Source organism: Limulus polyphemus, unplaced genomic scaffold (assembly GCF_000517525.1).
Source record: "Limulus polyphemus unplaced genomic scaffold, Limulus_polyphemus-2.1.2 Scaffold1752, whole genome shotgun sequence".
NCBI classification, from domain to species: Eukaryota; Metazoa; Arthropoda; class Merostomata; order Xiphosura; family Limulidae; genus Limulus; species Limulus polyphemus.
Window position 1 is genome coordinate 64,394 of NW_013667362.1, and position 10,419 is coordinate 74,812.

General features: G+C 31.7%; 1 protein-coding gene across 4 annotated transcripts in view; it reads left to right on the forward strand.

Annotated features, from left to right (window-relative positions):
* The first annotated feature begins 429 nt into the window (after positions 1-429).
* The window catches only part of LOC106464827 (atlastin-2-like), a 78,599-nt gene continuing 68,609 nt past the window's right edge, over positions 430-10,419 (forward strand). For 2 of the 4 annotated variants that reach the window (XM_013924983.2, XM_022392625.1), the window contains exon 1: positions 1,052-1,227. The gene's annotated coding sequence lies outside the window, so the exon portion shown is untranslated. The other 2 variants (XM_022392624.1, XM_022392623.1) reach the window with 2 other exon arrangements.

A 10,419-nucleotide genomic window follows, 5' to 3' on the forward strand; every position in this document is an offset into this window, starting at 1 on the left:
AGTATATAAAAGAGGGGAATGTAATGTGTGTGTAGATAGTGTGTAATTGATCTGCGGTCAGAAGTATTATTGACGTTCGTTGATATAGCGCGATTGTTGAAATTGAGTGTATCGGTAAAGTTATATTCGGAAAGAATAAACCAGTTTTATTAAGTAAAGACTTGTGTCGTTAAAGTTTCGTTGGAACGAAGTTACGGAAAGTTAATTAACAAACGGAGACGTAACAATATAAAGTGTATGACTGTTCCTAATCCTACGTGTTTTTTGATACAGTAAATTATTTAGAAAAGTTCTTATTGTATTTTGAAATTGAGAACAGTTTCATTTTTAGATATTTATTTTGTATCACTAAACATTATTTTTCCTTTTAACATTTGTGTTAAACAAACAGAAAGCACAATGCGCATACTTGCCAGCCAGAATCACAGTCACTTCTCTACTAGGTTGTGCTTAGCCTAACAACTTTCACTCTCCCAAGACAAGTCTCTGTAGAAATAATCTTCAAGTACGATCTTATCTTCATTATTTCCTGCAACAGCTGAGCTAAGAAAAACCTGCCTAAATTCAACAAGTAAACTCAGTTTCTTTGTCTAGTCAACAGTGTTCTCCTCGTGTCTTTTGTTCTCTCACAACAATGATCGTCGATTCCACTTAGACAATGTAAACTTGGGGGTAGCAAACGATTTTATAGTCTTCAATCCTTTGAACCCAGAAGCTATAAGTTAGTGCAATATCTTCTCAAGCAAAATAAATATTAACTACTATAGAGAGGGAGAGAGAAAAGCAACTAGAATAAGACAATCAGTACAGTCTTTGGATCACATGTTTATGTTACAATTGCGTACATGCTAAAATAAACAATTTTTTTTTTAGAATTTCTATATCATAAAGCAGGTAGAAAGTATATGATATGCCTGAATACCACACAAATTAGCACTATTCTTCATAGAATAGTATGCAATTACAATTTAAAAGCTTATCTTTAGTTTAGTTTTCCAAAAATAATAACAAGCTCGAAGTTGAACCGTTTTAAAGTAATTTTTTGTTAGCAACGTCACTGTACATATAAATGTTGTTTATTAATATATTTATCCATATTTTGTCGAAAAAATATAAAAACGTTAAGATTTCTTCGTACAACGATATTCTGCACAAGAACGCTACCCACGTTTTTTTTTTTAATGTTGAGATATTAAAACGTCGTGGAAACTTGCAGCCTACGAAAAGGTAATTGAACTTTATCAATAACTACGGTGTAAGCTTGTGATTAAATCCAATAGATAATTAAGATACTACCAGTTTTGTTATTTTCTTGGAAGTCATAAACACCAGACTTATCGTGGTAAAAATACTATGACGTTGTGCCAAAATTTTTACTTTTTACTTTTAGAAGGTGTGTTTGATTTTGATTGTTCAATAAAAATAAAAATTTTAATTATAAACAAAAGGTATACAAAAATGTGTAGAAAATGGACGTTAAATAATAGTGTAGCATATGTTTTATTCAAATTATGCACGCAAATGTTATAGAATTCGTAAACTACTACTACTGAGTAAGTGATACGATAGTGTGATGTATGTTTGGTGTAGTAAATAAAAAATTAAATGACCCATATTATTTCATATGTTAGTACTTTTATTAAACATCTACATATTTTCCCTTTTAATTTTCCAAGTTTGTCATTATCAAATCTAAAGTTCAAAATGACCCCTGGAGTACATTTAGAAATGATTGTAATACTAATATATTAATGGTGTAACAACAGTTTAAATTGTTTTCTAGGATAAAGACCACAGAGCACAAAATGGACCATAATTTTTTATTTTTTGTATGTATACTACAGTAAGTTATGTTTTTATTGTGAAGCTTCAAGCCACACAATGGGCTATCTGTGCTGTGCCCACCATGGCTATCAAAAACCAATTTTTAACATCATAAGCCATCAGACTTACTGCTAAGTTTTGGGGGGCATTGTAAGTTATGAATGATCTTGCAAATTTTTATTGTAAATGTAATTTTTTGGTAGATTAATTTGTGCATTTTTATGAAGTAATATGTTTTTGTTGAATATTATAGCACATAACTTGTTCCATAATTTTTCCTGCATATTTGAGCAGTATCGTTGAGCATGCACAAAGAGTATTAACAGATGATCAAAACAATACCATGTTCAATGACTTTCAGACATTTTCTAATAAATTGATGGGCCAGTTTTGACAAGATATACCACAGAATACAGAAAACCTACATTTTATTTAGTAATAAAATCACTATGTCCCAATGAATGGAACATTCTTAACAAAAAAAAAATTCATAGTGACTTCATTGACAGTTAACTCATGGTTTATGACATGATGTCCGATTAAATCTAGACACTTAGGAAATTTTTAGGCATAACACTACTTCACACCTAAACTTCTTCCAGCAAACAATACAAAATCTAAATTAAAATATAAAAACATATCTTACAGCATCTCCTTGGATTGGGAAATTCCATGTACAATCCTAATACAACGATAAACCAGTACACTAAACATATGATTAGCAATAAAAACACAATATTAACATTCATACATCCAGGGCCGGCACCAAACTATTTTGTGCCCTAGGCGAGGCCAGCTACTTGCAATTAAAAAAGAAATTGCCATCTTCGATTTTTAAGAACAGATGGTAAGTACTGCGTCCCTCTGAAGTCTGCGCTTTAGGCGGTTGCATAGTTGGCATAATGGTAGTGCCGGCCCTGTATACATGTAACATTACAGTTGTTGAATGAATACTGAAAGGTACAAACACAAAGTAAAAACTTAATTTTGATCAATAAGTTAGTGTTTCTTTCTTTACTGATAAATAGTGCATAAATTGTCTCTTTGTTTTTACTTTTTGTCTTATGGTATAAAGATGAGATGAACTCTGTTACTTGCAGTCTTGTTACTGGGAGAGTAGTGGCTCCATCATCATGATATTCTGGAAGTGGTTCAACAGGAATATTGGGTTCTGTAGCAAGCTGACTTACTTTTGGCAAAGTCTTTACTGAAAATAAGTAACTGCCTGTTTTCCCATAATCTTTTCAAGGATGATCAAAATGATGCTTATTGCTTTGGCCCACCTTTTGGGTTCTGCTCTTTTGTACTCCAAGTTGGCTGTTTTAATTATCCTGTGTGTCTGTTCTTGAAGTCCAACCTCTTTTGGTGGAACTGTCATACTGTCATATAGTGTATGAGGATTTTCTTTGAAGACTGAAGTTAATCTACTGCTGTGCGTACCATGGATATCAGAATCCATCTCTTATTCTTCTGCATAAAGCCAGTTCCTGTTATGCACTATTTCTTAATGTCAGTTACCAACATATCATTTGTAGAGAAACTTTCCAGGATAAGAGTGACTTGCAACTTTCTTCTTGCTAGAACTTAATGCCTACTTGCTTTTTGCATCAATCCATCTTCTTTCTTTGTATGTGGTGGCTATTTCCCACATTTCATCATCAGAAAGGTTGTAAGGTTGTAGCTGTAGAAGTGTCAATCAACATATTATAAAGCTTCCCATCAATAATCCTGTTGACTTAGAACTTTAAATAATACACACCTTATTTCTGTTGGGGCAGATGAACTATTCCTAACCACAAGATATCATCTCTTTGGTTCATTATCAATGACTGATTCAGCATGCTCCTTTAGAGATGTATATCTACTTTGCTTTAACCTAATTTGCATATCCTCTTCCATTACCCCACCTAGTAGTTCAACAGTAAGTCTGAAGGCTTATAACACTACAAAATGGGTTTTCATACCCACAGTTGGAACAGCACTGATAGTTCATTTTGTAGTTTTGTGCTTAATAACAAACAGAACTGTAACTATAGCATCCGTAAATTTTTAATGTGGTAATGGATACATCATTCTCCCTGGAGCATCCGGGTAAGATAGTTGGGCAAGCTGTCTTTCTTTTACCTCCTATATTAAATTTCTGGCCCTTCTTGTTTTTTAAATTTCTGTAAATATTCTTAGTGTTCTTTTAATCTTAACTGTTTCTTCTAGATCTTTTAATTTTCTGTCTTTTATGCTTGTTTTTCTTTTGTCATGACTTAGCAAATTTTCAGTCTCATTTCAAACTATGTTGCCGTATTGAAGTTAAATCTAGATTCTGTTTTATTTTTACCAAATTATTTCCACTTCTAACACAAGTGTTGAAATGATTTCTATAATTAAGCATGATTGTTTTTTGATAATTTAGTAAAAAAAGTCCATGCCACTTAACTGTATTGAAAGTGATTTATTTCTTTAAATATTATGTATGAGCTCTTCTGGCAAAGTTCATTGATTGGCCTAACTCAAAATTAAGCAACTGCTTGTTTGTAAACACCACTTTGTTGAAAGAAATGCAAAATTTACAGGGTTGAACTGACTCACAGACTAACTCACTCACTAACTAACTCACCAATTGACTGACTAACTCGTCAACTGTCTGATTAACTTGCTTACTGGTGTTTCTTTCATAATTTTTTCCCCCAAATCTCACATCAAATATAGATACCTAGAAAATTTTTACGTGTTGCTAGTTATCACTACATTATGCAAAAACTCCCTCTAGCAAACAATATAAAATGTCTAAGTTATAATATTGAAATGCAGCTTACAACCGTACTGTGTAAAGTAGTATTAAGTTGTTGCAATTCAAATTGAGAGTAACTGAAACTTTGAAGTGTAATTGGCACATGCCTTCTGAATACATGCCCCAAGTTTTTTATTAGTAGTAAAACCAGTAGGCCTAGCCTTCGGTTACACTTACAGTATTATTAGCATAAAAATCATATCCCTGTGTTTTTTTCAAAGATGCCACTATTTATGTTGATGAGAGGTATAGGTATGAATTTCATAAGTCTGAATTTTCAGAAGGCTTTAGAAAATTACCACATAAAATAGTAAAGAAAATTATTTTTGTTGGTGTGTGAGATAAGTTAACTCAATGAATTAAGAGTGGGCTAGAGGAGAGGAAGCAAAATGTTATAATTTGATGATGAAGAACTTACTTTTAGAAAATAAAGTTTTGAGATGGCTTGAATGGGTAATGAAAGAATCTTTATTACAAATAGCAAATGCACAGTGTTTCAACAAGCTTTTGTACCTGATGATGACAAAAACTTGTCAAAATGCTGTACATTTGTTATTTGTAACAAAGTTTCTTTCCAAACTTTGAAGGGTTGTAATTGGATGGAGTTACAATTGGAATACCTCAGGGCTTATTGCTGAGATCTTTACCCTTTTTGATATGCATGAAAGGTACTGATAATGGAATGGTCAACAAGCTAAGTTTAATGATGATCTTAAAGTTTTGGTTGGTTGTGAGGAAGATGCTAAGTTGAGTAGGTAAATGGCAAATGGCATTTAATTATGCAAAATGCAAGGTAGTGTGTGTGGGCTACCTTAATTTATACTGTAATTGTCACTTTGATGGAAATCAAATATACATCACCTTGCACTTACTGTATTTGTAGTTACTTCAATGGGGAGGAAAATTTTTCAAGTATACTTATCTTGTGCTTTGGACTTCACACTCATTTTTAACATAATGACGAGGCATGTATAAAAAATGTACTGTAGGAGAAATTCTGTATGACTTTTATATTGCACTGTAATACTAAATATAATATATGTCAGCCCAAATTTACTATGTTTCAAGAGTAGTGAAGAAAAATATGTATCCTTTGGTTGAATACTGTTATTTTTCAGAAGCCATAACTTTTAAAGGGTCTAATGAAAAATAACAGTAAAAGCTTTTGCTATCTGTGTTCAACTTTTAAAAGGTTATGGGATAAATTTTATCAAGGCCAAAATTTTTATTCACAAAATATTTCTCAAGCATTTCCAGAACAACTTGGGAATCTCTTCCTCCCCTTTCTAAAAATAATAGTTAAAAAATAGTTATGTTACGAAAGCGGAAGTCATGTGATGCTGCTGACGTGTGCGAGGAGTTTCTCGAATGATTGTGAATTTCCTAGTTTGTTCCAGGCGCCCTCTTTTTTACTATATAAGCCCGGCAAATAAAGCGAGAATAGAATGGCATAGATTGGCAGATAGATTGTTATAAAGGTTGTTAAGTTTAAAGTGTCTGTGGAAATAAACTAGTTTTAATCAAGAAGGGAGTTGTATCGCTGAAGTTCCTCGGGAAGAATTTTTACCGGAAATTATCAAACAAGCAGATACGTAACAAATTGGTGTCAGAAGTGGGATCGATAAAAAAGAAAAAAAAAAGATGGAAACGAGCAGTGCCAAATCAAACTACGACTTAGCAGATTTGATGGCAGCAATACAAGAACATCAAAAGAAACAAGAAGAACGAGAAGAGAAATTACAACAGTTGTTAGAGGAAAAAGAAAAGAAACAAGAAGAACGAGAAGAGAAATTACAACAGTTGTTAGAGGAAAAAGAAAACAAACAAAAAGAACGAGAAGAGAAATTACAGCAGTTGTTAGAGGAAAAAGAAAAGAAACAAGAAGAACGAGAAGAGAAATTACAACAGTTGTTAGAGGAAAAAGAAAACAAACAAAAAGAACGAGAAGAGAAATTACAACAGTTGTTAGAGGAAAAAGAAAAGAAACAAGAAGAACGAGAAGAGAAATTACAACAGTTGTTATTTTGATAGGTCATAGACCCACCGAAGCATGTCTGTTACCCTGATTCATTAAACATGTTTACGTAATTTGGTGGGTCATAAACCCACCGAAACAAGGCTGGTCCCTTCAACAGTTTTTAATGTATTTTGAACTTTGTCCAAATTGAGATTTTATTAAATATTACCTTCTAACACTAGTTTGAGTATGTCACGTTTTAGAAATCACCATGTATTAAGGTCAACCTTTCACCCTGTTTTAAAACTATGCCAACTGAAATGGCGGTAAAAATTGTAAAACTAGGGGCCAGTTTTGACTGAAAAAAAAAGAAAGAAATTAATTGAGAAAAAGAGTTTCATGTTAAATTTTTCTAGATAATCACCTCAATCGTTCCGAAGTTACTAAACAAACAAAACCGTGCCTTCTACATTATCAAACAGTACCATGCAATTTTTTCCCCGGTAGTTATCTGGCATTGTTGAGATAACAATAAGTCGTATCGAGCTTAGTGTACCGTTAAATACTCGACACAGAAAACATTGAAGGTTACCAGTTAGTAATGCAAGATGGAGGGTCTTCTAACGTTGTTGCTTGTAGTTCCTTCAATGGTAATTCGATTGTTTCTACTTATGATAAATCTTATTATTTCACACTTGTAAGCTCTATTGCCTATAGTCTGTTTCATAGTAATTGGCACTCTCATTAATGGTTGAATATCGAACGTTTTTGCAGTCCACAACAAATAGATAAGTATTAGAAAGTTTTAGGTCGCGATATTAGTATTATTACAGCGTCCTCGCCGATACTACATAAAACGTGAGACAGTGAGTATCAAAGACAGTCTAGAGCGGATTATGTTTATATAAAACGTAGATGAAAGAATTTGACTTTTGAAACATAATGTTCTGTAGCACGTAGCTAAATAATGATATTAAAAAATAATAAATTAACTAATAAAGACCGGTATAGCGCCTGCCAGAACAATAGATCATTATTAAGACAACTTATGCAGACCGTTAATTATTAATGGTGAAACCATTAATCGGAGAAAGATATTTGTAGTTTTTTGGAAGCACAACGTTGCACAATGAGCTATTTGCACTGTACTGACAGCAGGAAGCAAACCCTGTATTTTAATGTTCTAAAGCCTCAAGGTGGTAGGGTAGGTTAGTAATTGGTTTTCTGACCACAGGTGATAGAAAAAACAAACAAACTCCATCTTGATCGAATGCATCTCACCAGTCTCATGACGTAGTTTTAAACAAAACAGGATTTTACAAACGTGTGTACATCTTCTCAGATAAATACATTTTTGTAATAATAAATGGTAATTCTAAAAGATCACCAACACTTAATACTTACAATAATTCCAAACATTTTATTTCGTCTTCTCTTGCTAGAGCGCCACAAGAATGAAATATGAGGTTAACCCGGAAGAAAATTTAGGTAAGTCTCTCTTGTTAAATGTTTGTACAATAAATACTACCTACTTAGATGAGAGCTAAAAGTAAGTCCGTTAACGATATAACTAATTAAATATAGTCTGCTTACTTATAAAGATTAGAATTTGTTATTCGTCACTTGAGTACCCTAATAATAGCTCACGAGAATTGGCCAGCTTAGGAGATTAAGCTATTAATCCTAAATCCATAAAATAAGCTAAGAATTCAAACCATTCAATATGATAAAAATATAACTAAAGTATTAGAAAGACAGCGTGGTTTAGTTAAACAACAGGTTATCTGCGCTCAGACCACCATGGGAAACTAAACCCCGGATTCTAGGATTGTAAGTCCGTTAACCTACTGGGGAACTATTAATATATATATATATATATATATATATATATACATTAATCATTCGGTCCAACAAAGTTAATGAAAGTTACCTCAAAAAACAGAATATAAATTACATATTAAACAGATAAACACTAGTTATTCTTGGTAGACTTATATTTAGTTATTAGATGAGTTGTTGAGTGTATAATGTAATGTGTAATTTCGGCAATTCTTGCTTCTTGAGTGTATAATGTTATGTGTAATTTATGTAATTCTTTCTTCTTGAGTGTATAATGTAATGTGTAAACTAGGTAATTCTTGCTTCTTGAGTGTATAATGTTATGTGTAATTTATGTAATTCTTTCTTCTTGAGTGTATAATGTAATGTGTAAACTAGGTAATTCTTGCTTCCTGAGTGTATAATGTAATGTGTAAACTAGGTAATTCTTGCTTCTTGAGTTTATAATGTAATGTGTAATTTAGGCAATTCTTTCTTCTCAAGTGTATAATGTAATGTGTAATTTAGGTAATTCTTTCTTCTCAAGTGTATAATGTAATGTGTAATTTAGGTAATTCTTGCTTCTTGAGTAAGAAGCAAGAATTACCTAAATTACACATTACATTATACCCTAAATTACACATAACGTTATACACTCACATTATACACTCAAGAAGCAAGAATTACATAAATTACACATAACATTATACACTCACTCAAGAAGCAAGAATTAGTATAATGTAATGTGTAAATTTGGTAATTCTTGCTTCTTGAGTGTATAATGTAATGTGTAATTTAGGTAATTCTTTCTTCTTGAGTGTATAATGTAATGTGTAATTTAGGTAATTCTTTCTTCTTGAGTGTATAATGTAATGTGTAATTTAGGTAATTCTTGCTTCTTGAGTGTATAATGTAATGTGTAAATTTGGTAATTCTTGCTTCTTGAGTGTATAATGTAATGTGTAATTTAGGTAGTTCCTGCTTCTTGAGTGTATAGTGTAATATATAATTTAGGTAATTCGTTCTTCTTGAGTGTATAATGTTATGTGTAATTTAGGTAATTCTTTCTTCTCAAGTGTATAATGTTATGTGTAATTTATGTAATTCTTTCTTCTCAAGTGTATAATGTAATGTGTAAATTTGGTAATTCTTGCTTCTTGAGTGTATATTGTAATGTGTAATTTAGGTAATTCTTGCTTCTTGAGTGTATATTGTAATGTGTAATTTAGGTAATTCTTGCTTCTTGAGTGTATAGTGTAATATGTAATTTAGGTAATTCGTTCTTTTTGAGTGTATAATGTTATGTGTAATTTATGTGATAGACATATACTTTTATTTTGCTATAGCCAGCAATACTTTGAAGACCATTATAAACAAGATAAAAAGTGGGAATTTAAAAACCTGCAAATAGGGATCGTAAAAAAAGTAAGAAAACAAGGCTAGAAATACTGTAGACATTATTTATTCAAACTACAAACCCCTATTTAGGCTCCATGCTACTATCTAGAATTACATTTGATGGAGTCATAATAAGGATTTGTAGTTGAATAAATAATACTTTAGCCTTGTTTCCTTACTTTTTTTATATAATTCCTATTTTTATGTTTTTAAATTCTCAATTTTTTTATTTATCTTCTTTGCTGGCTTTTTTATGCTCAACTATGGGCAAAGGATTACTTGATATGGTAACTAACTTTATACATTGTAATGGTAATAAACATATCTAGTAGCTAGCTGATATGGTTCATGATGATTTACTGTAGCTATTGGCTATTTGATCGCATTAGTTCGAGATGTAAAACGTAAAGCTGCAGCTGGAGATTTATTTGAGACTATAGTGAGCATTTATAGTTTCTGTGTAACTAAATTATCTATATATAATGCATAACAATGGGCAAATATATACCTAGAATAAGACACAAACCTCATTAAGTGCGTATAAAATTTTACTAGTAGAAATGCAGAATTTTCAAATAAAATATATACGTCTAAAACATCGTTTTAAATAAACCTTCGTGTCTTTTAAAGTAATTAT